At 63.8% G+C, this 26,511-nt stretch overlaps 1 long non-coding RNA gene across 1 annotated transcript; it reads right to left on the bottom strand.

Moving 5' to 3' along the window:
- Positions 1 to 2,455: 2,455 nt before the first annotated feature.
- On the bottom strand, positions 2,456 to 10,701 carry LOC141277374 (uncharacterized). The gene is made up of 4 exons (XR_012328685.1): positions 9,611 to 10,701; positions 7,834 to 7,988; positions 6,550 to 6,754; positions 2,456 to 3,441 (listed from the first exon to the last, which is right to left on the bottom strand). It is a non-coding gene; the product is annotated as an uncharacterized lncRNA (long non-coding RNA).
- Between the last annotated feature and the right edge of the window lie 15,810 nt (positions 10,702 to 26,511).

The following is a 26,511-nucleotide window of genomic DNA, read 5'->3' as shown; positions in this document are numbered from 1 at the left end:
TCCAGGGCCCAGTAGGAAGGGGGCAGGTCTGAGACACCTGAATTTACATGACGGTGGCCAGAGGCTCTTGCTAGGGAACCAGATTTATTCCACTTAACGAGATGCTGTGTCTGTGAATCACCCCAGAGGACTGGAATTCGGAACTGGCTAGATTTCCTTCATCAAAGCTGAAATTCAGTCCCGCACTGGGTGTCCCGGTAACAAGAGGGCACAAAAGAAATAAAACGTGGGCCTAAGACCCGGGACCGCTCCACCACAGCGCTCACCCCGGGGGTCTCCTGGCAGGATGCGGTGGACGCAACGGCACCTGACTGGGAAGGTGGACTCGGGGTGGAGGTGCTGGACCCCACGTGGCCTCATGATGGGAAAACCCAGAGAAACGCTCTGTCCCAGCAGAATATCAACTGTCAGAGAAGAGACGGGGAACGTGGCGAGGTCGGGGATGCAGAAGAATCAGGCAAGGTGATGAGAGACACTACCCAGAAAACACAGCGAAAGCAGACAGGTCCACAGCCGAGTTTGATTACAGGTCCTTCCAGCATTATGGAAACAGTTCCCAGGCCGCAGAGCGGGGGTAGGGCACCAGATGAGTTTTAATTTCATTTTTGTCAAAGTTATACTTGCATGTGGTTTAAGAGTCAAGCATTTCTGCAAGATTCGGACAAATGTCCCCGCCACCCACCCAGCCGGCCACAGGGGCCACCGTTTCTGCCCCCCAGATAATTCCTGCACTCTACCAGCATCTGTGCGACAGCATGATTGAATGACAACTTCTTGGGGTTTCAGATTTAGGTATTGTCTATTGAATTCACCCCAGGGAAGTTGGGTTTATTTCTTCTTAGTTCTTCTTCCCCTCTCCCCCACATACTCGGGTCTCCCTGTTTTTCCAAAGGAATGACGTTATCATTTTAGTTCGCTCTGAATTCAGCGGTTAGATTTCTGTTCCCACCAGGCCTGTGACAGGCCGTGGTTACTGTTCCAATCAGAACATGTGTTGTTTTCAACATATGTTGAAACATGTGTTGAACACATGATGTTAATCATCGCCTTCCTTTTTCATACTTGCTGAGTTTTCTCTGCACTCACGACTAATTCATCCTCAGACTCTCGCCAGTGGCTTAAGTTCAAACACATGGGTATTTCTGAAGTGGTCCGTCCAGGAGCCTCCACCCTTTGCCCGTGGTGGCCCATCCTCCTGGGTCTGCATCAGGGCTGCTCCCTCCACCCCTGAGATCTCCCCTGGCCTTCACCCAGAAGATTCCCTTTGCTTCTCCTGGTTGGATTTTCCTGGCCCCCACACCCTCCTTTTTCTCGGTTCACTCCTGCCCTGGTGGAGCACGTCCTTGCTGAGCAAGGGCGTCTGGCAGACATGTGGCTTTCGATGCCCTGTCCCTCCCCTGACGTGGAGGCGCGTTGCTGGGTGTAGAGCTCCAGCCCAGAACCACGTCCCTCCAAAGTGGGACCCCAGCTTCTGATTTACCTGCTGCTGTGGGTAAATTCAACCCCACTTTAATTCCTGATCTGCTGTGTGAAACTGGTCTTTTCTTTTTATTTTATTTATTTATTATTTTATGGCTGCGTTGGGTCTTCGTTGCTGCCCACGGGCTTTCTCTCTAGTTGCAGCGGCAGGGGCTACTCTTGGTTGTGATGCGGGGGCTTCTCATTGTGGTGGCTTCTCTTGTTACGTGGGCTCTAGTAGTTGTGGCATGTGGGCTCAGCAGTTGTGGCTCGCGGGCTCTAGAGCACAGGCTCAGTAGTTGTGGCGCACGGACTTCGCTGCTCCGCAGCATGTGGGATCTTCCTGGACCAGGGCTTGAACCAGTGTCCCCTGCATTAGCAGGCGGGTTCTTAACCACTGTGCCACCAGGGAAGTCCTGACTTGTCTTTTCTTCCTGGAAGTTTCGGGGCTTCTTTTTGTCTCTGGTGTCCTGACAGTTCGTGCAAATGACCTTCGTGTGGGTTCCCTTTCATCCTCTGCCAGGTGCCCCATGGCTCCGCCAGTCTGGAAATTCTTGTTCTTTATTTCCAGGAAATTTTCTTTAATTATTAATTTTAAATTTGTTTCCTGGCTTCTGTTTTCTCCGTTCCCTCTTTCGTGGTAAATATCACTGAGACGTGGGACCTCATAGGTGGGACCCAGGGACCCGATCTCCTTTTCTGGGTCTTTCAGCTTTACTTTACAACTCCTTTATTGAGGTTCATGTTTGAATATTTATTGCTAAAGCATTCTGACCTTTCTCCGTGATCACAATACTGCCTCTCATGTCTTTGAGGAGATCAATAATGGTTGCGTGGGGTTTTTTAAGTCTTCTTCTCCCTGTACAGACTCTGCCTGGAGAACTGCAGTAAATAGATTTTTCCCCTATTTCCTGACAGTCACACTTACTATATCAAAGTTAAAACTTGAACATAGCAAAATAATCCATAAGCAAAGCCAGCAGACAAATCATCAATTTGAGAAAATATTTTAATGCATATGACACATGGTTAAAATAAATATTATATTAAGAACTTATAAACTGTCAAGAAAAAGACAAGAAACTCTGTGGAAAAATGGGTGAAGGCTGTGAGTGGGCGATCCACTGAGCAAATCCAGGAGCTGTTAGACTTGGGAACGTCCAGATTCGCTGGCGTCAGGGAAGCGAGAATCACGGACACCGGGTCAGTGTCCAGGGAGCAGAGCCTGGGACGGGCTCCTTGTGTGAGAGGCGTGTGGAGAGGGGTCTCGGGAGACGGCCTCAGGGAGCAGGGAGCAGGCCAATCTACCCCACCTCAGTATGGGTCACTGCCCCAAGGGTGACCTCCCAGGAGGCCTCAGAGAACCCTGGGCAGCAGGGGCCGTGCACCTGCCAGAGGAGGCCTGGGGAGGGCCCCCGGCTTCTTCAGAGGTGAGATGTTGCCGGGGATACGTCACACTGGCAAAAATGAAAAAGCAAAAGCACGTATCGCTGGAGGGGCCAGAGTATGGGCAGCTGGCTCTCACTTGTTGTAGAAGAGCTCAGGGCTAGGCCGTCTGGTCGCCATCACACAATTAGAAGCATCTGCAAGTCCCGACTCTGGGGGATGCCCTCAAGGACACCAAGCAGGGGGGATCCTGCGGCATCTCATGGCCTCTCTTGGGGTGGTGGGTGCAGAGCAAGCGCCGGGTGTGCAGTTGGCCTGGGGCTGCTGTAACAAAGTCCCACAGACACGGAGCTCATACAATAGAAGTTGATTTCCGCCCAGTCCTGGAGGCTGCAAGTCTGCGATCAGGGCTCTTGGGAGGCCGCTCTCCTCTGAGTGCAGAGGGCTGTCTCCACATGTCCTCCCGGGGTCTGCGTCCTGATCTCCTCTTCTTATAGGGGCACCAGTCAGATTGGATCAGAGCTCACCTCATTGGCCTCGTTTTACCTTAATCCCCTCTGTAAAGGCCCCATTTCCAAACAGCCACATTCCGAGGTTCTAGGGGTCAGAGTTTCAACATATGAATCTGGGGAAACACAGCTCAGCACAACAGGGGGTTAGTGTGCAGCCCCTCCAAGGAGGGGAGGCGTCCAGGTGACCTGGAGGTGTCAAGACACAGGTGAGAAGTGGGATGTTTATACAACCCGTCATTCTTGCAAAGGCCCCAGTAAAACTCCATAGTTACATAAGCAGACGCCGCAGATCACACGCGCTCACGTTCTACGTGTAAGTATCGAGTTTTGTGCACAAGGACAAAACACAGAGGAAAGCGAGCTGGAGTGACACCTGGGGACTCGGGACATTGGTAGAGGGAGGGGGCAGTACGGGTCACCCCCACGGTCACGTGGAATGATTTGGGCACGCGTGTCTCTGCGAAGAACAAATACATTAAAATGCCTTCTACAGGAAGAGAGAGGGCACACGCGTGGGTGACCGAGGTGGGGGCCCTGGTCTGTGGGTGGAGTCCCGGTGGGGGTTGGTCTGTGCGTGGGGTCCCGGTGGGGGCCCTGGTCTGTCTGTGGGGGCCCGGTGGGGGCCCTGGTCAGTCTGTGGGTTCCCGGTGGGGGCCCTGGTCTCTCCGTTGGGTCCCCGTGGGGGCCCTGGTCTGTCTGTGGGGTCCCGGTAATGGCCCTAGTGTGTTTGTGGGGTCCCAGTGGGGGCCATTTGGTGTGTGGGGTCCCAGTGGTGGCCCTAGTCTGTTCGTGGGGTCCCAGCGGTGGCCCTGGTCTGTCTGTGGGGTCCCAGTGGGGGCTGGTCTGTGTGTGGGGTCCCGGTGGGGTTCCTGGTCTTCGGTGGGATCCCGGTGGGGAACCTGGGCTGTCTCTGGGGTCCCGGGGGGGGGCCCTGGTCAGTCTGTGGGGTCCCGGTGGCAGCCCTGGTCTATCCGTGGGTTCCCGGTTGTGACCCTGGTCTGTCTGTGGGGTCCTGGTGAGGGTTGGTCTGTCTATGGGGTCTCGGTGGGCACTGGTCTGTCTGTGGGGTCCCAGTGGGGGCCCTGGTCTGTACTTTGGGTCCCTGCAGGGGCCCTGGTCTCTCCGTGGCGTCCAGGTGGGGGCCCTGGAGTGTTCGTGGGTTCCTGGTGGGGGCCCAGGTCTGTCTGTGGGTTCCCGGTGGGGGCCCTGGTCTGTCCGTGGCGTCCCGGTGGGGGCCCTGGTCTGTCCGTGGCGTCCCGGTGGGAGCTCTGGTCTGTCTGTGGCGTCCCAGTGAGGGCTGTGTTCAGTGTGTGGGATCCCAGTGTGGGCCCTGGTCTGTCCGTGGGGTCCCAGTTGTGGCCCTGGTCTGTCTGTGGGGTCCCGGTGGGGGTTGGTCTGTCTGTGGGGTCTCGGTGGGCACTGGTCTGTCCGTAGGGGCCTTGATCTGTCCGTGGTGTCCTGGTGGGGGCCCTAGCTGTCTCTGGGGTCTCGGTTAGGGTCCTGGTCTGTCAGTGGGGTCCCGGTGGAGGCTCTGTTCTGTCTGTGGCTTCCCTGTGGGGACTGGCCTGTCTGTGGGGTCCCGCTGGGGGCTGGTCTGTGTGTGGGGTCACGGTGAGGGCCTTGGTCTGTCTGTGGGATCCTTGTTGGGTCCGTGCTCTGTCTGTGGGTTCCCTGTGGGGACTGGCCTGCCTGTGGGGTCCCGCTGGGGGTTGGTCTGTGTGTGGGGTCCTGTTTGGGGCCTTGGTATGTCTGCTGGGTCCCGGTGGGAGCCATGGACTCTCTGTGGGGTCCTATTGGGGATTGACCCGTCTGTGAGGTCCCGTTAGGGGCTGGTCTGTCTGTGGGGTCCTGGTGCGGGCCCTGGTCTGTCTGTGGGGTCCTGGTGGGTGTCCTGGTCTGTCCATTTGGCTCCCTGATCTGTCCGTTGGGTCCCTGAGGGGGCCCTGGTTGGTCCGTGGGGTCCCAGTGGGGGCCCTGGTCTGTCCCTGCTGTCCCAGTGGGGGCCCTGGACTGTCCTTGGGGTCCCGGTTGTGGCCCTTGTCTGTCCATGGGATCCCAGTGGGGGCCCTGGAGTGTCCGTGGGGTCCCGGTGGGGGCCCTGGTCTGTCTGTGGGGTCACAGTGGGGGCGCTGGTCTGTCTGTGGGTTCCCGGTGGGGGCCCAGGTCTGTCTGTGGGGTCCTGGTGTGGGCACTGGTCTGTCTGTGGGGTCCTGGTGTGGGTTCGTCTGTCTGTGGGGTCTTGGTGGGCACTGGTCTGTCCGTAGGGTCCCGGTGGGGGCCTTGGTCTGTCCGTGGTGTCCTGGTGGGGACCCTGGCTGTCTGTGGGGTCTTGGTTAGGGCCCTGGTCTGTCAGTAGGGTTCCAGTCGTGGCCCTAGTGTGTTTGTGGGGTCCCACTGAGGGCCGTTCCATGTGTGGGGTCCCTTGGAGGCCCTGTTCTATTGGTGGGGTCCCAATGGGGGCCCAGTTCTGTCTGTGGTGTCCTGGTGGGGGCCCTGGTTTATCCGTGGAAACTTTGTGGGGACTAACCTGTCTGTGATGTCCCATTGGGGGCTGGTATGTCTGTGGAGTCCCGGCGGGGGCCCTGGTCGGTCAGTGGGGTCCCGGTCAGGGCCCTGGTTTGTATGTGGGGTCCCGGTGGGAGTCCTGGTCTCTCCGTGGGGACCCACGGGGTCCCTGATCTGTCTGTGGGGTCCCTGTAGGGACTGGTCTGTCTGTGGGGTCCAAGTGGGGACCCACGTCTGTCTGTGGGGTCCCGGTGGGGGCCCTGGTTTGTATGTGTGGTCCCGGTGGGGGCCCTGGTCTGTCTCTGAAGTCCTGATGGGGGCCACAGTCTGTCTGTGGGGTCCCCGTGGGGGCTAGTCTGTCCTTTGGGTCCCGGTAGGGGCTGGTCTCTCTGTGGAGTCCCGGTGGGGGCCCTGGTCTATCCATTGGGTCATGGTGGGGTTCCTGGTCTTCCGTGGGATCCCGGTGGGAGCCCTGGTCTGTCCGTTGGGTCACGGTGGGGGGCCTGGTCTGTCTGTGGGGTCCCCGTGGGGACTGGCCTGTCTGTGGAGTCCCGTTGGGGGCTGGTCTGTGTGTGGGGTACAGGTGGGGGCCATGGTCCGTCTGTGGGGTCCCATGTGGGGCCTTGGTATGTCTGTTGGGTCCTGGTGGGAACCATGGACTCTCTGTGGGGTCCCGTTGGGGACTGACCTGTCTGTGGGGTACCGGTGGTATCCCAGGTCTGTCTGTGGGGTCCCCGTGGGGATCCTGGTGTCTCCCTGGGGTCCTGGTGGGGGCTGGTCTGTCCTTGAGGTCCCGGTACGGGCTGCTCAGTCTGCAGAGTCTCGGCGGGGTCTGTGGTCTGTCTGTTGGCTCCCAGTGGGGGATCGTGTGTCTTGGCTGTGGGTTCCCTCACCTGTGAGAAACGAGGGGTCGGGAGGGCTGACGTCTTCTCTCCGTCCTGAGAGAGGCCTGGTGTGAACCGCACGGGGCCTCCGTCTCACCGCCCACCGCCCGCTCCCCTTCCAGGGCCACGGTGGGCACCCACCACCCCTCAAGCTGGCTCCCCCTCCCTCCCCACCCATCCCCCTCCACCAAAACCAGGACACCCCGGCAAACCATTCCTCGCGTCCTGTTAACACCAGTAACACCGGAGGGGCCGCTGGGCTCCCCAGGACAGTCACACGTGGTCCCCAGCAGGCAAGGTGACCTCGAGGGAGCAAGGGTCCCCGGCACTGCGCCCCACACGGGCAGGCAGGCTTAGGGCCACGGAGGTGCCTATAGGACCCCAGGTCCTCCGTGGGCGGGGCGCGAGCATCTCCCAGTGCCCTGCTGAGCAGGTGTCCACACCGTGGCCACACAGAGCCCCCGGAGGAAGCAGCTACACCAGGGGCCTGCAGCAGGACCCACGTTTGTGTGGGCAGAGCTGTCCCCCAGGAAAGGGGCTGAGGTGGGGGGCCACTGCAGCCCTCGGCCTGTGGCGGGGGAGGGGCCAGCCGCGCTCTGAGAATCGGGGGTGGGGGGCCGGAGACGCCGGGTGGAGGGGTGGCCCTGGAGGGCTCTGGGCTGTGTCTGGGGGGCGGTGAGTGGAGGACTGCAGGGCCGCTGGTGGGGCCGCTGGCTGGGGTGTTGGGTGGCTGCGGCCACCTGGCAGAGAAGGGTGAGCTCAGCCGTGGTCTCACTGGGAAGGCTGTGTGGAGGGGCTGCTGCGGCCTGGGGGGCTGGGGCCTGGGGGGACGGTCAGCCTGAAGCCTTAGAAGCAACGCCTGAGCTCCAGGCCTCACTGAGCAGGGTTTCTCCCTAGAGGCGGCTTTGGTCACGCCCAAGGACAGAGCACGGGGTGCGGGCCGCAGCTCTCGGGATGCAGCTCGACCCCGGGGCTCCTGGCAGCACGGGGTGGGGGGGAGGCTGCTGGGTAAGCACCCCAACCTGCCCCAAGGTGGAATGGAAACACAGAACTTTGGACAGCTCTGACGTAATCAGACAGACGCCCACCTTCCACAGCAGGTTGGGGGTGGTGCCGGGGCTCTGGTTCCCCGGGGTCCCCACCCGGGCAAGGCCTGTGGGAAGAAAGGAGAGGGTCCTTCTTCTGGTGGGACGCATGCAGTCCCGCCTTCCTTTGCCCGGTGGATCGGAGCGCAGGTGCAGATCTGCAAACAAAGGTGCGGGTCGGTAGGCCAGGCCGGCTTAATCCTTCCCTGGGGTGGGGCAGAGCAGGGGGGGCAGAGGCCAGCGGGGCCAGCGGTGCTTTGCCCTGGGTGCCCGGCCACGCGCCCTCAGTGGGGATAGTGGAGCTGCACCCGAGCCCCAGCTGAGCAGCTGTCAGCCACCCCCACCCCGGCCCACCCCAGTGGTCCTGCCAGCGAACAATGCCCAAATGCGGCGGGAGCCAGCGCCCCGGCAGTGGCCTCCCTGTGGGGAGCGCCCCTCCCAGGGTAGGGAGGGCGCGGCTGGGCGGGGAGCTTTGTGTAAGGAAACCCGAGCCCAGCCAGGTGCCCAGGTGCCCAGGTGCGGGGGCAGGGCTGGGTCTCCGCTCAGGCTCCGGTCGGCGCACGCAGGAGGGGTGGGAGGGGAGGGGACTTCCGAGCGGCCGAGGTTCCCCCCAACCCCTGCGAGGCCCCCTCCATTGAGCGCAGCCCCGCACCCGTGAACTGCAGGGGGCTTGGAGCAGGGCAAGCCAACATTTGCTCCTCGGGGACCATCCTTTTGGCCCCATCACCAAGTTAATCTCGGAGAGGGATCTCAGGAAAGGTCAAACCTTTAGGTTGAAGGGGCTTTGCTGGTGGAGTGTCCTGGCTCCGCCTCCACCCCCCTTCCTCAACCCTCTGTGGATCCTGGGGCCCCCTCACAGGCCCTGGGCCCCCCAGCCCTCTCCAGGGTCCAGAGCCGTGGGTCCTGCTGGGACCTTGGCAGGGTCCCAGGCGCACGGGACACCCTGAGCCTGACTGTAGGAGCATCCCCCTGGGGGTCTGGGGACCCCTCCAGCCCCACGTGGCCCACCCCCGGGGTGTAGCACAGCCACTGGGCCCAGGTTCAAACCACTGTGACCCGGGGAGGTCCAGACTCTACTGTCACAGGAGTCAAGGGAAGCCTTTGGGACGAGTGGCCGCAGGCATTAGTGGGAAGGGGGTGGGGTCTCCTGAGGCTCTCGGTGCCCTCTGGGCTCAGCCCACACCCCCAGGGCGTCAGGGCCCCCTCCTCCTGTCCCTTCCCAGGGCATGTGTGTGTGTGTGTGTGTGTGTGTGTGTGTGTGTGTGTGTGTGGAGTCCTCGCTGCCCTCTGGGCTCAGCCCACATCCCCAGGGCGTCAGGGGCCCCTCCTCCTGTCCCTTCCCCGTGACTCTGCCTGCTTCCTCCTCTGGGTTCCGGACGCTCCCCATCCACACACACGCGTCGCTCACACACCCACAATCCCACATTCCCCGTGCACAGCCTCGTGCACACACGCACACAGAGGAGTGTGCAACTGCGGCTGGTGGCCGGGTGACAGCGCGCTGCAGACGCTCCCGGCCCCATCCTGGGTGCCCGTCTCATTCAGCCCTCAGGACCAGGGACTGGGCAGCCCCACTGAAGCCTCGCAGAGAGAGAGGTCTCACCAGGATGGGGCTCTTGTGTGCTCTTGGCCGGGCCAGGCGGCCGTCCTCACCCCAGGCTCCACCTGACTTAAGCCACCAGCTCCTTCCATCCTCCACCTTCTCCAGAAACAGGGCACGACCCCTCCACCCCCACCCTAGGTCGACCCCTTCAGGAAACGCTCCCTGACTGTTTCCTACCTTCCATCACACGCTGGACATTCGGCAACTCGTCCACTCCTGACGGCAGTGAGAAGGACAGAGCAGAGGACTCAGAGGACGAGGGAGGGGCGGGGGAGGGACGTGCTGGCCGCAGGTCTGGAGCCGGACAGCTGCCGCCCCTCGCTCGCCGGGGCTCCTGGGCAGTGTAGTGCACCCGCTTTTCCAGGAAGCTGAGTTTAAACTTGTGCTCCTTAAAGGCAGCGTCCTTTGTCCTAAGACCGCGTGCCCCCCCCTCCACTTACTGCTGTGAACATGTTTGCTCTGTAAGACGTGGGCTGGGAGATGGTGGCATTTGTCAATGTCCTTTTCATCAGATTAAATACGTGCTGGTCCCCAAAGTCCAGGACAGCGGGGCTGGGGCTGCGCCTTTGAGGGGAGGACAGAACAGCAGGCCAAAAGCTGGGCTCCAGTGTGACTGGACGGACAGATGGACGGACAGATGGACGGTCCAGGGGCAGCCCTGCCTGGGGCCTGGCGGTCGGCAAGCCTACTCGCTACCCAGCTGTTCTCACGGGCGTGTCCAGCTTTGGGGCAGCACCGTCCTGAGTGTGGGTGGCCATGGGGAGGGCCGTCCTGGGGAGGCTGCGTCCTAGAGCTCAGGGCGCCTGGTGGCAGCGCGATCTAAGACAGCAGGAGTCAGCACTTCCAGTTCAGACGCTTTGTTTTTCCATAGAGCTGTGCTCTGTTTCTATGCACCAACCTGTGGAACAATAAAAGGCCTTTGGCCGAACCCAAATACTCTGGGCTTTCAGGACGTGAACCCCCTTCACGTAGGGCTGCTTTTTGCTTCCGGCTCTGGCCCTCAGCTGGGATCTGCTTTGGAAAAGACAAAAGGCAGAGGAAGGGGTGGGAGGAGGAGTGCGGACTGCGCGGAAACGAGGCGCCTCAGTGCCTCTGGGTCTGTTCTTTCTTCTCTCCCCCCCCACACCGCCGTTTACCACCCCCCTTCTTCCTGCATGAAATCCCACACCCTGTGGGTCTGTTTCCGGTCTCTGCTGGGGCCACTGGCCTGTCCTCCTGGACTCGGGCGAATGCTCCCACACTGCCTTTCCCTCCAGGCTTGTCTCGGCGGGTTCTGCCACCCACCCCCGCGCACCCCCCTACCCCCGCGCTGGCCTCGGGTCCGTCCTGGTGCCGCAAGCTCCTCCCGGAAGCGTCTCATGCAGCCCCAGCTCAGCACCCCGCCCTCCCCGCAGCACCCACTCCCAGGCCAGGGCATTCCCAAAGCCCTCAGGCCGGCACGCCTCCCACCCTGGCAGACCCCTGCCCAAGGCCCCAGGGCCTAAGCTGGTCTCTGGGGACCCCTGAGGAAAACTCACTTTGCAAACAGGATAGGAACACAGAGGCTCGTTCCAGGTGGACCCCCCGCTGCCCGGCACCTCTGATGGGTCGCGGTCAAAGCCACGACCCCGAACACCACACATCCACTTCTCCTTGGCCATCACGCTCGAACACCCGAGGGGGGTGCCTCGGGGACACCCCCGCGTGTACCTGCCCTCATGAGCCTCCCTGAGCTGACACACTTGTGTCACACACCTGTGTGCATCCCAGGCCTGAGCGCCGTCAACCCAGAATCGGACCAGGACCATGGAACCCCAGACGAGCCCCTCAGAGGTGCTCTCTGTGTCCATCCACGGGACACTGGGGCCCAAGTGCCCTCCTGTGTATACCCACACCTGCCACCGAAGACCCCGGGGTGACCAGACGCGAGAAATAGGTTGATGCCCCAAGGGGTCTGGGGCAGCAGCCAGGGGTGAGAGCCCATCCCTCAGAGGGCAGGACAGGTGACTCAGACCCCTTCCATGGATGTGTGATGACGGGAGTGGGGGCCACGTACTCCCTGGGGGGGCACAGGGGTGCAGCCTCTCCCCTCCTGCTGGGGCTCTCTCCTCATGGGGTGCTAGACCCCCCGAGAGGCAGGACCCCCGCCTCTGACCGTGAGGATGGAGGGCAGCCAGAGTGAAGGTGGGCTGGGAGCTGCCCTCTCTCTGGCCCACCCCCCGCCACTCTCAGGAAATGAGGTACAGTGTCCGGCGCCCACAAAGAGGACCTAGGTGCCCCTGGCTGTGGTCGCAGTGGCTTCTCCCTGACAAGGCAAAGCCCAGGGCCAGGCTCCGCCGGGGGGGCTGGGGGCGCAGCCACCCCACTCGGGGGAGGCTCTGGGAGTCTGTAGGGTGAGACCTGAGGGGGGGAGGCTCCCGGGGGGAGGCACAGCCATGTGGGGAAGGATGGGACAGGACAGAGTCCTGGGGTGACTCGTGTCATCTCGCAGACACAGGGACCTTCCTGGGCCGTTGGCGAGCTGGGAGGAGGGGTGGAGAATCCCCGGATGGACTTTTCCCCTGAAAGACCCGGCGCCCGGATGGAATCCAGCAGCTGAAAGTTGAACCGTGTCTCGAAGCCCCTTCCCAGTCACCTGTGCAGCCAACGGCAGGAGCAGGGCTGTGGAGCCGGCTGCACTTTCAGATTTTGTGAGCGTTTTGCCCACAAGGTATAACATTGTCCTGAAGTCCACGCTGCCGGCCAGGCTTCCCGCTGACCCCAGTGCAGTTTTATCAGCAGCTCGCGGGTCCCCATGCCTCGCTGCGGCATTTCACGGGGGCGATAACAGCGCTCCCATGGTTCTGGAGCCGGTGGGGCCACACTGGGCGCCCAGCATAGACCAGCAGGCCTGTTCTCTGCAGCCCGGTTGCCCCTGACGATGTTACTTTGGCATCCAGCCCCGCCCTGCCCGGACAGGAGCCCTGTGGCACCAGGCTCCAGGGGCAGCCCCCATGGGCCAGTAAACAACCAGACCGAGTGGGTGGAGGGTCTTCCAGAGGCTCCTGCATCCCTGGGCCCTGGCCCAGCCCTGACCCAAGGCTGGGGGCACCGTGGATGCTGGCAGAAACAGGTGGGGCCGCAGAGGACGTAAGGAGCCGCGCTGGCTCGGGGTGTGAAGGCCCATGCGCCTGGGTCCCCGAGGTGTGGCGCGAGGCAGGGCCCTGCGCTGCCCCTCAGACTGCGCCTGGACCTCAGGGAGGGGGCAGCGTCCACTGCCAGCGAGGACTTGGGGCACCACCCAACCCACCTGCTCCTTCGGGCCGGGCAGGACACGGGCTCATCGCCAACATCAGAGCAGCCCCAGCTTCTCCCTCCAACTGCACCTTCCCCCCTGCCCCCCGAAGGCCTCCATGTCCAGAGCTGAGCGCCGGCACGTCCCCTCCCCCGGCCTGCCTCTTCCTGCGGCCCCCACCCGTGCAGTTCTCCCAAAGAGCTCTCACCATGTCCACCCCCCAGCCCCCAGCCCCACCTCCGTGGGCCAAGCGTCCCGCCCTATCCGAAGGGGCCCTTCCCACACCCTCTCATCACTCGCTGCACCCACGGGGGTCTCTCCACTGGGCCCTCGGACCCCAGCGCCCCGCTCACCCCCCAGGCCTGGCCCCCCGGGCTGCAGCCCTCAGGGCACCCCACTACCTGCCGCTCACTGCCCCTCAGGGTCATCTGTGCTACTCCCCACAGCGCGGCCGCGGCCTCAGGAGCACAGGACCCCGGCTGCCCCACGGGGGGACCCCACCCTCCCACGGCTTCTGTTGGGTTTGCCCCTGGTCCCCAGGCCCCACCTGTGCCCGCCCCTCCCGCAGCACCTCAGCTCCCACGGCTGACCGACCGTGGCTGCAGGAAACACGATCCGGCAGCCTCTTCCTCATGTGGTCAGGCCCAAGCCATCCCTCGGGGTGAGCGCCGTGCTCCTCCGAGGGAGCCCCACTGGGCCTGTTCAGGGGCCTCCTGGGGACCCCACTCTCCCACCCCATCGTCTTTAACCCCCCCACCTTAGAGGCCCTGCCGACTCCTGCCCCCTCTCGGCCTCCCTCCCGTCAGTCTCCTCCCTCCGGCTGCTCAGCCCGCACCCTCTCCAAGGTCACAGTGACCTTCCTCCCCCTCCTGGCCTGGCCCCGGCTTCCTCCCCTGGCCCCCGCTTGGCGCTGTCCTCAGATGCTGCCAGGCCCCTCCACCTCCCCCCACCTCCCCGCCGGGGCCATCTCTGCCTCCCCCCACCCCCCGTAACGTTGCTGGCCTGTTCTGGCCAGGGCTGTCCCTTCCCCAGCTCCTACGTCCCAGACCCGGGCCCACCAGCGATGCTCAAACCCGGCGCTAGAGTTCCTGAGTGTCTCGGAGCAGGCCAGACCCAGACCTAGTACGGCCAGGCTCCTGTGCTCCATTCCCCTGGCCCCCCAGCCCCCCAGCCCCCATCTCCCTGTCCCCCCCACCCTGCCACCACCCATCCCCTCCAGACCCCTGGCCGTAGTTTTAAGCAGAGTCGCATCCACCAGGGAAGCAGGCTCGGTAGCCTTGGTCCTTGTCATCAGACCTCTCAGCATCTTTCTTAAAATATCAACTAACAGATTCTTTCCCAACTGCTGTCCGCACGTTTGGGGTCCCAGCTTTTGGTGCCCCTCCCCGTGTCCAGCGAGGGGTCTGGGCTCTCATGTCCAGGGGAGTGGACTCCGCACCAATTAGCTCTGATACCCGTGAATCTCATGGGAGCTGGTCTTCCAGCCACCAACACCTTGGGGTCAGCTGGCCGGCCTTGCAGGCCACACCTGGGTTCCAGGCCCATAGACCCACTTCCTGCCCTGGCCCCAGCTGAACTGCCTCACCATCACCTCGCACTTACTTGCCCAAAGCTGGGACCTTGGCGGCGGTCTCCTGCTGGAGCCTTCGACAGCATGGGGCAGGGGAGAGGGACCAAACTGAACTGTGGGCACGTGGGATCCATTGATGGGCACGGGACGTGTCCAGACCACGAGTCCAGGAAACGGAGGCACCGTGGTGGTTCCCAGGCTGGAGGGCTACCTGGTGGGTTTTCCTTAGGGTTCTGGAACTAGATGCAGGTGGTGGCTGCACAGCACGGCGAACACACTAAATGCCACAGAACCGTCCACTCTAAAGTTGTTCATTTTATGTGAATTTCACCTCAATTAAAAAAACAAACTCCCTTGCGAAACACGCCCCCACCCAATCCCATCAGACTAGGGCCGCGGGGGCTGCATGGGTACCTCCCCACGACTCACCCCGCGGCGGCTGCCCCCCACCGTCTCTGTTTCAGGGACCCCCTGAATGAGCCCTGGGCTCAGAAGGCCACCTTTGCCCTGGAAACAGGGCAGCCAGTCTTCCCTCCCGTGCATCTCCCAAACAAACCCGCTCGGTGCCAGGGGTGCGGCCCCAGAGCACGATTAGACTCCAGTAAGTGGAAAAATAGGGCTGTAATTTTTCTTGAGCCCCATCCCCCGAGGCGGCCCCAGGCATCTCAGTGACACTTCCCTGCCTTTGGAGACCAATTACCCAGGCGGAGGGGACGAGCGGGCCCAGTGGCCTTGTTAACTCACTGCCCCCGTGGGAGGGGGCCCAGTGAGGGTGGCTGGTCCAGGGCCCGGGGCAGCTCAGAGGGGCCCCAAGGACCTGCAGGTACAGAAGGAGCCTGGCTGCGCCCGGGCCCCCCGGTGGGCTCAGGCCCTGCCAGCAGGAGCTGAGGACGGGCTCTCCCCAGAGGCTGAAGGTGACCGGCAGAGCCCTCCCCACCGTGGCAACAGCCCAGCTGGTGCCTGTCTTTCCTGGTGACTGGGTTGCATCAGACAGGCTGCCCCACAAGGGCCCTGGCAGCCCCTGAGGCCGGGGATGCGCCCCGCCCAGCACACGCAGGCCCCCGGGCCCAGGCCAGAGCTGCCTGGGCTTCCAGGGCTGTGAGGGCCCCCACCTCGCGGGCTGGGCTCGGCCTCCCTCGGGATCGCCATAGCGGCCCCTCCTCCCCTGCTGCCGCCCAAGCTGCTAAATTCGGGGCTTCTGGACGGTTCCCCCTCTGTCCTCTGTGAGGCAGCCGCTCAAACTCGCTCAGGGCCAGGGCCAAGCTACGGGCTGCTTCCGGAACAACTTCCCCCGCGGCCACTGACCCCTTAGAGACCTCTCAAACTTCCCGTAGCCGGACCCAGCGTCCAGGGCCCAGAAGCAGAAGGAGCCCAGGGTCTCACTCCCCGTCACCACCCCCCGCCCAGTGGCACCGCCCTCCTGGTGGCACGGCCCAGGGTCTGGCTCTGACGGACCCGCTCTGTCCCCCTCCAGGCAGAAGGGGCCACAGACGGGCATTTGTGGGCAGAGGTGGCGTGGCTCCAGGACCCTCCCCTGGCTCAGGGCAGCTGCTCCCCAAAGGGCGCCCAGAAAGTTGAAGGTGGCCTCACCCCACTGCAGACGTGGCTCTCTGCCCTCCCTCCTCCCTGGAGGTCACTCCACCGACCCCATGCCCCTTCTACGCCAGCTGCCAGCACCCCCGCCCCCAGGGCCACACCTGACTCTGACTCAGGGCACAGGCTGAGGCTCTGTCCATCTAGTCTCTCCCCCTGCACTGTCCATTCTGCCCCTAAGAGGAGACCCCGTAGAATAGGGCCCTGCAGGGAGAACAGGGCAGAAACAGCCAAGGGGCCACCGGGGAACGGAAAAGAGGGGTCCCCAGGTGGGACCCCAAAGAAGGGATGGAGGACGGGGGGCTGCACAACCCAGAATGATCCCCTTGCTGACCCTGCCTGACCCCTCCTTGACCTTCTTGCTGACCTCACTGACCTTCAACCCGACCCCCTCCTGATCTTCTTGCTGACCTCACTGACCTTCACCCCGACCCCCCTCCTGACCCTCTTGCTGACCTCACCTGACCTCCCCCTCCTTCCTCTGACCAGGATTTCCGAGCCCTCACTTCCCGCCGGCGCTGGAGACAGTGGGCTCGCAGGGCCTGCAGCCTGCTGGGGGTAGGGAGCTAACAGGGAGAGAGAAGGGGACCCTCCCAGAGGAAGGGCAGCGTGTCCACCGTCCAGGAAATCCCCCAGAAGGCTATGGCTGGGGTGGGACGAGGGTCGGGTAGAGCTAGACGGAGCGGGCAGTGGGGCCTGAGCGGCGAACGGTGGGCACTCGGGGCTCTGACTGCCGCTCGAGAGGGTGGGTCAGGGTGAGAGGGCAGAGTCTGCACTGCAGGCAGCCACGTGGTCTGAGCCAGGCAAGGATCAGAGGCTGGACGCCAAGGAGGCTGCAGACCCCTGCGGGCACAGCTGGGGAGCTCCTGGGCCAGCACCAGTCCAGACGGGGGTCCTGCTGGCCCGGGACCCCATTCAGAGCAGTGAGGGGACGAGGGAGAAGATGTCCCCTAGGAGCCCATCACCCTCCCCGCTGTCTGGGGGCTGGTGGGCAAGCTCCCCCGTCATCAGTCCACCCTGGTTGAGGAGCCCCCACCCTCTCCCCTGAATCTGGGAATCTTCATGCGAATTAGATGCTAATGGTGGCTGCAGCTGATGATTTGGGACGCAAATCAGAACCACCTGCACAAAGGCTGCTGCCCATCCTGCTGGCCTGGGTGTGGCCGCCCGGTCCCCGTGAGGGGTGGAGAGCAGAGCGGAGTGGGGCGGTGGGAGAAGGGGCAGGGTGCGCCCCTCTCAGGCTCCCCAGGAGGCAAAGTCGCCCCTGTGGGTGGTGGGGCCACTGGAATGTGGGCGCCAGGAGGGGCAAGCGTCCCTCACGATCCAGGGCCCTTCCCGGGTGCCCACCCCATCCCTGCCCGCCTCAGAGGGGGACTCTCTCCTGCCCCTGCCTGCCCTGTGGGGCCAGAGCCGGGAAGGCCAGCCTGTGGGAGAGGCCGGAAGTCCAAGGCCACTTTTTTTTTTTTTTTTTTTTAGCGGTACGCGGGCTTCTCACTGCTGTGGCCTCTCCTGTTGCGGAGCACAGGCTCTGGACGTGCAGACCCAGCGGCCATGGCTCACGGGCCCAGCCGCTCCGCGGCATGTGGGATCTTCCCGGACCGGGGCACGAACCCATGTCCCCTGCATCGGCAGGCAGACTCCTAACCACTGAGCCACAAGGGAAGCCCCAAGGCCACTTTTAAGCAAAGCCAGCCCTAGTGGAAATTCGGCCTTGGACGCTTCGCTGTCGCTTCACCTCCTTGTGGGGAAACACCAAGACCGTCCCTGGCACCTGGCGCCAGTGGGGGAGGGGCGCAGAGACCCACCCTCCCATCCCCTCTGCTCCGGCCCGGAGCTGGGCCTGCGCAGCCTTGCGTGTCCCCTCCAAGTGGTGGGAACTCTGGCGTCACTCATTCACTCAGCCATCACCTGCCCACCCATAGGGGCAGCCGCGCCCAGGCGCCTGGTTAGCTGTGAATGAGGCCAGACCCACGTCCCACGGGGCACATAACTGACGAACGCCGTCTGGGTGCGGCTGCCGGGTGGGGTGCGGGCCGGGCTCCAGGCAGCAGGTGCCGAGGCTCACTGAGAGGTCACGTGGGGCAAAGACGCCCAGGGTGGGCGTGAGGGGCCACGGGGGGTGGGCGCTGGCGGGGGGCAAGGGCCGGTGTGTCTCGACTCCGCTGAGCCGGCGGCTTGCAAGGGCAGATGCAGGGGCAGTCGGGGCCGTGGCGCTGACCCAGGAGAGACGGCAGCAGTCAGAGCGGACGGTGCTGGGGCCGGGGCGCCGTAAAGGCACAGCCAGCCCTCCCAGGGCTGGGGCGGCGAGTCCAGGAAGCTCAGTGTCTATCAGACACGGCAGAGGCAGAGGACGCGGGGCGGGGCGATGGGACCTCCTGGGCTCAGCGGCTGTGTTTTGGGGGGGTCCTTGTTCATCGGACAAAGACACAAGTGTCAGGGGTGAGGGGTGTCCGGCTAGCAACTCTCTCTCGAATGTCCTAGAAGAAAGAAATGGTATTTGCTGTGGGCTGTGCCCCCCGAATCCTTGTGTCGAAGCCCTGACCCCCAGCGTGATGTTGTCTGCAGGTGGGGCCTCAGGGAGGTGATCAGGGTGAGGGGGGCGCATGAGGGGATCGGTGCCCTGATAACAAGAGGAAGACAGAGACCCCCCCTCCCTGCTCACACACCAAGGCAAGGCCAGGAGGACCGCGAGAAGGCGGCCGTCTGCAGGCCAGGAAGGGCCCTCACCAGAGACCGGATCTGCCGGCACCCGGACCTTGGGCCTCCCAGCCCCGGTTCTGTGAGGAACAGTGTCTGTCTACACTGCCCGGGCTGTGGCTATTGGCTACAGTCACCCAAGCTGACTGATTTGTATTGTACTTGCCACTTTTCTGTAAGTTTGGAGTTATTTCTAAATAAAAAGGGTAAAAATGCCAGGAAGGAAAGACTGAACAAAACAAGACCCCAAACAGTGCTGGGCCCTCCCCGGGGCTCAGCAGGCCTGGGCCCGGTGGGGTGGGGAGGTGGGGCGGCGGGGAGCTGCAGGGAGCTCTGAGGTCACTGTCGCCCAGGTAAGGCGTCAGGACCCTTGGCAGGAAGCAGGGAGTGAGAGGCCACCACTGACACCATCCAGGAATTAAGACCGCGTGGCCGCGAAGGCGCAACGTTCAGTCTGGGCTAAAGGCGTCCAGAGATCCGGGGGCGGGCGTGACCCGAGGGCCCCGGAAGCTGAATGGGGTGGGGGAGGGAGGCCCAGGCAGGAGAGGGCCTTGGCGGCTGGGGGACCGGGCTGCCATGTTGGGGGTCAGGCTGCGGGTGGCCAGGGAGTCTGGGGCTCCGTGTGAAAGGATAAAGACGTTGGTTTGGGGGCTGCAGTGGCCCCAAGGCTGTGAGAAGGGCACCTGGCACTCCCCCACCTGGAACAAGGACGAGGCCTGGGGCCTGGTCTGAGATCCCGAAGGAGGCCAAGCGATGCCTGACGGCTGGCGATGGAGCTGGGGCTGCAGGGGCAACCCCCCACCCCCGCTGCTCCAGGCCCTGCTGAATGCTGGAGAAACAGGGGCCTCAGTGGATCTGTCGAGTGGGAGGGCTGTGGCCCTTCTCCAGAGGGCTCCTGCAGGGCCGGCAGAGGGACATCGGCGGAGGCCTGGGGCTCCCCAGCCAGGCCACCCCTGGGTCTGAGACCCCTGTTGCGCCCGGCCAGATGGGGGTCGCTTTCAGTGCCAGCCCCTGGGGAGGGGCTGAGCGGAAAGGGCCACCCCTCCTTTCCTGAGTGCTGGGCTTGGGACTGACACCCATGGAAGTGGGCTCTCTGGGAGACAGTGACGTTCGGAATCTCTGGCTTTGGCCGAGGGTGGGGCAGCTGGGGCTGAGCTTCCGGTCTCCTGAGGCAAGGGCGTGACCTCAGGCTGGCCACACCCGATGGGCAGCGAATGCAGGTGCCCAGGTCATTCCAGCCCCAGCGCCAAGGGCCCCACTGCACCCAGGCTCTTTGTTTCTTCCTGGGGTCTGCTGAGTCACTGGGCCTGCCGCCGCTCTGAGGGCTGGACCCCAGGCCAGGGTGGGCCAAGCATGGGCCCTGCAGGCCAGGAGAGGGCAGGTGGCTGCCTGCCAGGGTCCTGGCATCAGCCTGAAGCCACTCAGTGCTGGCAGGGCAGACTCGAGCCGTGCCTGTCCCCCCAGGGCCCTGCGCGGCCGTCACCACCCTGCGCAGTCAGGGCCAGAGGAGCCGGAAGGAGGCGTCACTGAGGGCCCAGCAGCCCCTCAGCCTGGCTCCGCTTGGGGCCCTCAGTGCCCGGGGCCTGCTGGACACAGCCTTGCCAATGAGAGGCCTCTGGTAGAGGCGGATCTCCCACCTGGCCAGCCAAGCCAGCAGGCGGTTAGAAACAGGGGCCAAGCAAAGAGGAGGCTGGGAAAGGCTGGACGTCACGAGGCTGGGGTCAGCTGGTCTTCCCAGCCGCGGGGTCGGGCCCCACCCCGCCAGGGCCCCGCCCCAGCCTCTCTGGCCTGGGGGCTCCTAGGGGTCCTGAGCTGTGGGCCTATGGTGGAGGTGGGTAGGACGCCCCTTGCCACCCCGCCAGAGGGTCCAGACAAGGCCCCAGCTCTGTGGTCAGCTCTCCCAGGACAAAAGGGCCACCCGCAGGCCCTCAGACCCTGGGCCAGGCTTTGCTCGGAGCCTCTGGGCGAGGGGTGCGTGGGAGCCCGTAGGCAGCTGTCTGCATCAGGCCTCGTCTCCAGAGTCCCCTCTGGACCTCCCAGAGGTCAGAGGTGAGAGGAGGCATGCACGGACCAGGCGGCTGCAGGGGCAGCACTGCCCGTGGAGTTTGCCTGAGTCATTTCCCTCTGTGCCAAGGTTGCCCTGCCAGAGCCCACCCTGCAGCTCTGGTTCTGGCCGGAGCCCCTCAAATGGATGCCTGTGAACCCCTGTGGCCCAGGAGCATTGGCACGCGGCTCTTACTAAGTGCCCACGGCCCTGAGGTCCCTGCACATCCTTGGACGGGCCCTTGGTTTGGTGTGCAGGTGCCCTGGTCCAGATCCTCATAGCTCACGGTGTGTTGGAGGACGGGGCCTGTGGCACCTGGGGTGGCTCCCGGCCCGTCTGCTCCACCGGAATCTGTAGGCAACACCTGTGCGCTCAGCCTGACACCTGGGGCCCCCGGCTGAAGGGCCTCCCAGCTGCCCAAATCTGTCCCCTCCAGGACCTGCTCCCAGGGCTGGCCCTCCTGCCTGGCCAGCTTTATTTCCAATAGTTTCAGATGTGCAGAGCCATTGCAAATTCCCGTAGGCCTACAACCAGCTTTCCCCACTGTCAGTGTCACAGTGATCCCACGTAGGCACGTTTCCACGAGCTCGAGCCTCACCTCACTCGGGTTTCCTCAGTTTCCCCTCGTGTCCTCGTCACATCCTGGACCCCACATGACATTCAGTCGTCACGTGTCCTCGGGCTCCTCTGGCAGCGACAGGCCTCAGATGCCTTTGGTTTTTGTGACCTTGGCCGTGCGCAGGAGTGCTGGCCAGGTGTGGGTCGACTGCCCCTCTGTTGTTGGGGTTCGTCTCATGTTTTTCTCACACTTCGACTGGGGTCAGGGGCTTGGGGAGGAGCCGCGGAGGCGCCGCCCTTCTCATCACATCACGTCGGGGCACCTGCTCTCACATCACCAGGTGACGTGGCCTCGCTCACCCGGCTGAGGTTTCTCCACCAGCGGGACGTTTTTGTTGCCTTATATTTTAATTTCAAATATTTCTGAACTCCACAGTTCTGGGTCCTCCCTAGCTGTAGACCCCAACAGGGTATACCTGCTCCCTCCATCCCCACAGCACCAGAACCCCACCCACTGGCTCCCAGGGTGCCTTGGTCTCAGGTGGCCGAGTCGGACAGAGGCTCTACGAGCAGAGTGGCCAGCTGCTGACAAGCTGGCCAGGGAGGTCCAAGGGGCTGACCACTGGATTGGGCCCCTAGCGGCCTCTGGGGGCCTCAATGCGTCTAAGAATAATGGACGCAGGGCTTCGGACTTCTGGCCCAGCGTTTTCTGGACACGGTGACCAGGTGTGTCCCTCAGGGAGACAGGCCTTGAGACGACACAGATGCTTCCAGGTCTCAGGAACAGGGGGTCAAGGTCAAGGCCGAATCCGGGTGCGGGAGCATGCCACAGCATTGGCACGGTCTGCAGGTGTTGCCACCAGGCCCTGCCTGAGCGCTGGGGTCTGAGAGCGTGGCCCAGGGCGGGAAGGCGGGGACGAGGTGGCCAGGACACGTCCAGGAGGGCCAGAGAGAAGTCCCAGCACTGGGCTAACCCTAACCCCGCCCGTGGGCACCACCAGGCCCCCAGGGCAGCTCGGTGCAGCTGAGGAGGGACCTGCAGTGAGAGTGGGCCGAGCTTCCTGGCTTGAACCCTCTCGCCCTGAGCTGGGGGCGGCCAACCCTTGGGCCAGGTGGGAGGAGCTGAGGCCAGAAGGGGTGGAGAGATCAAAAGGCCGGTGAAAGAGGGTCCCGTCTCTGTGCAGCAGTTAACTATGGCAGGGCCCAACCTCCTGCACCAGGCCCAGGCTGTGCTCAACTGTCAGCACAGTGGGAGGGAGCGGCCTGGGCAAGGAGACACCTGGCCCCGCAGATCAGGGGCAGGAAGCGACCGGAGAGCAGGTCTAGGGGTGCAGGTGCTGCAGCCCCACCCCCACCCTGGAACACAGCGGCCCCTGCACGGCCTTCCTGCCAAGGTGGGAGGGGGTCTCTGCTGCATCAGACAGCTCAGTGTGGGCAGGGGTGGCAACGGGTGCCCCTGAAGAGAGAGAGCGGGTGCCCCACGGGGAGAGCCCTTTTCCTGGGCAGAACCTCCAAGTCCGAACCCCAAACACCAGGGTCCTGCCCTACTGGACCTTTGACTAGACCATTCTCCCAGTTTCCTGACACGAAGCTGCCTGTCATCTAGGGCAGTGTCAACTGCAGTGGCCAAAGGCAAAATTAGCCACGGCCCCTCCCCAGTCCAGGGCAACACGCTTGACTCGGTGGAGGGCCAAGGACGGGTGAGCGACAGAGCTTGTCCCCCGCCATGGGGGGTGCTGACCCCAGGGACAGCCGCCCAAGCAGGCCCATGTGGGGCTAACAGGCAGCCCCAGCGTCTAGCCACACCTGCCCCAGGTGTTTGCTCTGCTTGCAAGGAGGTGGGCCTGAGGAGCCTGCAGAAAACTCAGGGCCTGTGCAGAGGAGACATGGCCTGTCCCAACTGGAAGTGCAGGGACCGGTGAGGCGACTCGGAGCTTGTGTCCCCGAGGAGCCCGGAGCTGGCTGAGAGCTAAGTCCAAGGCTGGGGCGGGATGTGGGGGGGCAGGGGGCGCTCCAGGGCCCTCCCCCCGCCCCAGCACTGTCCCAGCAGGAAGACCATCCCTTGGCACCGAAGCCTGGCTTCCAGGCCGAGGCTGAGCGCTGGGGGGTGTGGAGAGCCTGCGCCCAGAAGGCCACCATGCCGGAAGTAGCCGGGAGCCACAGAACAATGGCCCTTTGTCTCGCCTGCCCCGCCCAGGGAGGCCTCAGCCCCAGGCAGGGCTGAGGGGCTGGGGGTTAGCTCACCACCACCAGCCTGACTGTGTCTCCAAGTGTGTGTGGGGGGCTTCTGGCACCCCTCCCTGTTCGGGCCTCCCTGTCCCTGGAGAGCCTGTCTCGCTGGCCCCGCACCCTCCTGCTGCCATGACAACATCTGCACCCAGCAGGTGGGCTGGGCTGGAACATTTGTCTGGTGGCCACCGGTTTCTCTAGTGATCCTGGCACCCGCCGGGCTGGGATGACATGGGTCTGGTGTGCTGCGGGGACAGCCCCACGCTGACCCTTCAGGGCTTGAGTGCCTGCCTCTCCCCAGCCAGTAGGACCAGCACGCCTCTCCCCTTGGAGGAGGCCAGAGGCCCCGCCCCGCTGACCCCCTTGACCACATCTATCCTTGCAGGCTCAGGGTGCTGCCTCAGAGGGACCAGGGCCTCTGCACAGGGCAGGAGCCAGGTCCTGCTGCAGCCACAGCTGCTCCGCTAGGAGTGACCCCCCCAGCTCAGGGCCTCGAGGCGGCCATCATCAGAGCTCAGAGGCGCCAGAGCGTCCTTGTACCCAGCCTGGGCTGGCAGAGGCAAAGGGAAGCTCTCAACTGACCATTTGTTGGAAACCAAGGGGTGGGACGCATGCAGACCCTGCCAAGGCCCCCTCGGTCATCCCTCCGGCACAGGGCCCAGCCTTGCTCTGGCTCATTTTTCTTGTACTCGAGACTTAGGCGGAACAGGCAAGGAGAGTGCTGAGTGGTCACTGCAAGGGCAGGGGTGGGCGGTCAGCCAGACCAGAATCGCCCTCTTCAAAGTGATGCACCAGAGGAGACCGTCCAAATGGCTTTCGCGGGCTTTCCTGGTGGCGCAGTGGTTGAGGGTCCGCCTGCCGATGCAGGGGACACGGGTTCGTGCCCCGGTCTGGGAGGATCCCACCTGCCGCGGAGCGGCTGGGCCCGTGAGCCATGGCCGCTGAGCCTGCGCGTCCGGAGCCTGTGCTCCGCAACGGGAGAGGCCACAACAGTGAGAGGCCCGCGTACCACAAAAAAAAAAAAAAAAAAAAAAAAAAAGGCTTTTGCTTCCTGGGGGCACTCGCTCCCAGGCCACGCTGCACATGGGCAAAGCTCGGCTGCTTCCTGACCTTTCTGACCCTGGGCTAAGAGCAGGCAGCTTTGGTCAGCTGGGGTGGCCTCCCGCCGGGACCTCAAGTTTCCCGAAATAATTGTCTATGACAGGGGGGTCTCCCTTGCCCCAGGGCGGCTGCCTGGTAGAGCAGCCTTGAGAAAACTCCCACAGAAAACCTTGTGGTCTTTTAACTCTGAGTGAGACAGACACAGACTGTGCCCAGGTGTCTCTGAGTCTGCGTGGAGCGTCTGAACTGGTGGGAAAGTGTCCCCACCTGGTGACAACAGGATCAGAGCCACAGGCAGCCCACGCCGGCCAGAAACTCAGAGGAGGTTTACTTCTGCCTCAGGCCAGGCAATCGGTCAGTCGGCCCCTCGGCCGCCCCCCTCCCAGGGGCGGGGCTCCTCCCGCATCCATCCCCCTTCCTGGCAGAGCTGAGCAGGGCCCCTTCGGTCCCCACTGCGTCCCGGCCCTCGGGGCTCAGTGGCCACTGGCCACGGCTCCCTCTGGTGGCCCCTCGTCCTTCTGGGAGCTTCTGAAGTCTGGCGACACTGCGCCCATCAGCCCCAGCCTGACATCTCTCGGCTAAGCCCCGTGGTTCGGATGCGTGCCCCTGCTCCCGCCGGCCCAGGCAGCGCGAGGGGGGCAGGGTGTGAGCCTGAGGAGGGGGTCAGCGCCAGCAGCCCCTCTTCCACTCCCAGCCAATGGCAATGCCTCAGGCTCCCCGCAATGTGGCCCCCACCGGAGGCCTGTGCCCTGCCCCACCCCCACACAAATGTGGACACCTGAGTGGGCATCGGGGTGGGTGGGCGTCCTAACAATCCCAAGGAGGGGCTGGGGGCTGGAGGGTTGGGTTAGGGTTAGAGGTCACCGATGCTCCCAAGACTGGCTGCCAGATGCCCTGTCCCTCTCCAGGGGCTCGCGGCGGATTTCTGGTTCCCCCATCGTGACCACAGTGATCCAGGCCCACGGAGGCTCCTGGGGGCCGTACCCTCCTCTGGGTCCCCCGTGTGGTGGGCACGGCGCCCCCTGCAGTTGTGCGGCTGCACCCCCTGGAGATTTCTGCAGCGGTGACTCAGCCGTCTGGCCTCGTCCATCCTTGGAGGACAGCCTCTGGGTCACAGAGCCCAGCTCCCAGGGTGGAGTAAGGCCAAGTGCCGGGAGCCCAGGGACAGCCCTTGACGCTGTGAGTTTCCAGCACAGCCGCCGGGATCATTACGGAAAGTAGTTGGGCCTTTGGGATCTCTCTGCTGCTCGGGCTAATTACTGGGATCACAGTTGTTTCATTACAGGCCCTTTTGTCAGGAGCAGGGAACAAGCATGAAATCCTCAGGATGTGTCCTGCTGGACTGGGGCCCTGTGCCTCCCACCCTGTGGCCACGGGCCTCCAGGCCCTTCCAAACCCCATCACAAAACCTTGCATCCCTAGTCCAGGGATTCCAAAATGGGGGTCCCAGGGGCTGCCAAGGCCTCGGTCGCCAGGCAGGCCCCCAACCCTGCAGCGGGGCCGCCTTCCCAGCAGCCTGGCTCCCGCAGCGCGTGGGTCAGTGTGGCTCACGGCCTGATTTGGGGGCCACCTGCCCATAGGGGCGGGGCTGGGGGCCTCGAGCTGAGGGGTCAGGTCCAGCCTCTGCCCTTTGTCAACGGGAGGCCGCAGCCCCAAGGGGCAGGGGCGTCGCTGGGGCCACCGGGCGGAAAGCAGGGGTGCAGGGCGTGACCCCCTTCCACTCCCTCCCTGGTCCAGCGAGGCCGTGCCCAGCACCTGGACAGGAGCTGCTGCCGGCTGTCCTGGCCAGTGGCTCACACGCTCCACTGCAGCCCCTGCAGACGCTCCCTGCCCTGGTTTTTGTTCAACCTGGCCCGGCAGGCGGGCGAGTCGGGCGAGGCGGGGGCAGGAATGTGTGCAGGCCCGGCGCCCGCCCTGCCGCTGCGTCACTAGTTGCCTCCCTCCCGGCCTATGGGAGCCCGGGGGACACACCTGTCGGCCGCCAGGAGTGGAGATTGGTCGGGCCCAGAGCAGACACCTGCGTGGGGAGGGGG

This window comes from Tursiops truncatus, chromosome 1 (genome assembly GCF_011762595.2).
Source record: "Tursiops truncatus isolate mTurTru1 chromosome 1, mTurTru1.mat.Y, whole genome shotgun sequence".
Classification (NCBI taxonomy): Eukaryota; Metazoa; Chordata; class Mammalia; order Artiodactyla; family Delphinidae; genus Tursiops; species Tursiops truncatus.
This window is presented reverse-complemented; position numbering and strand designations above follow the sequence as displayed.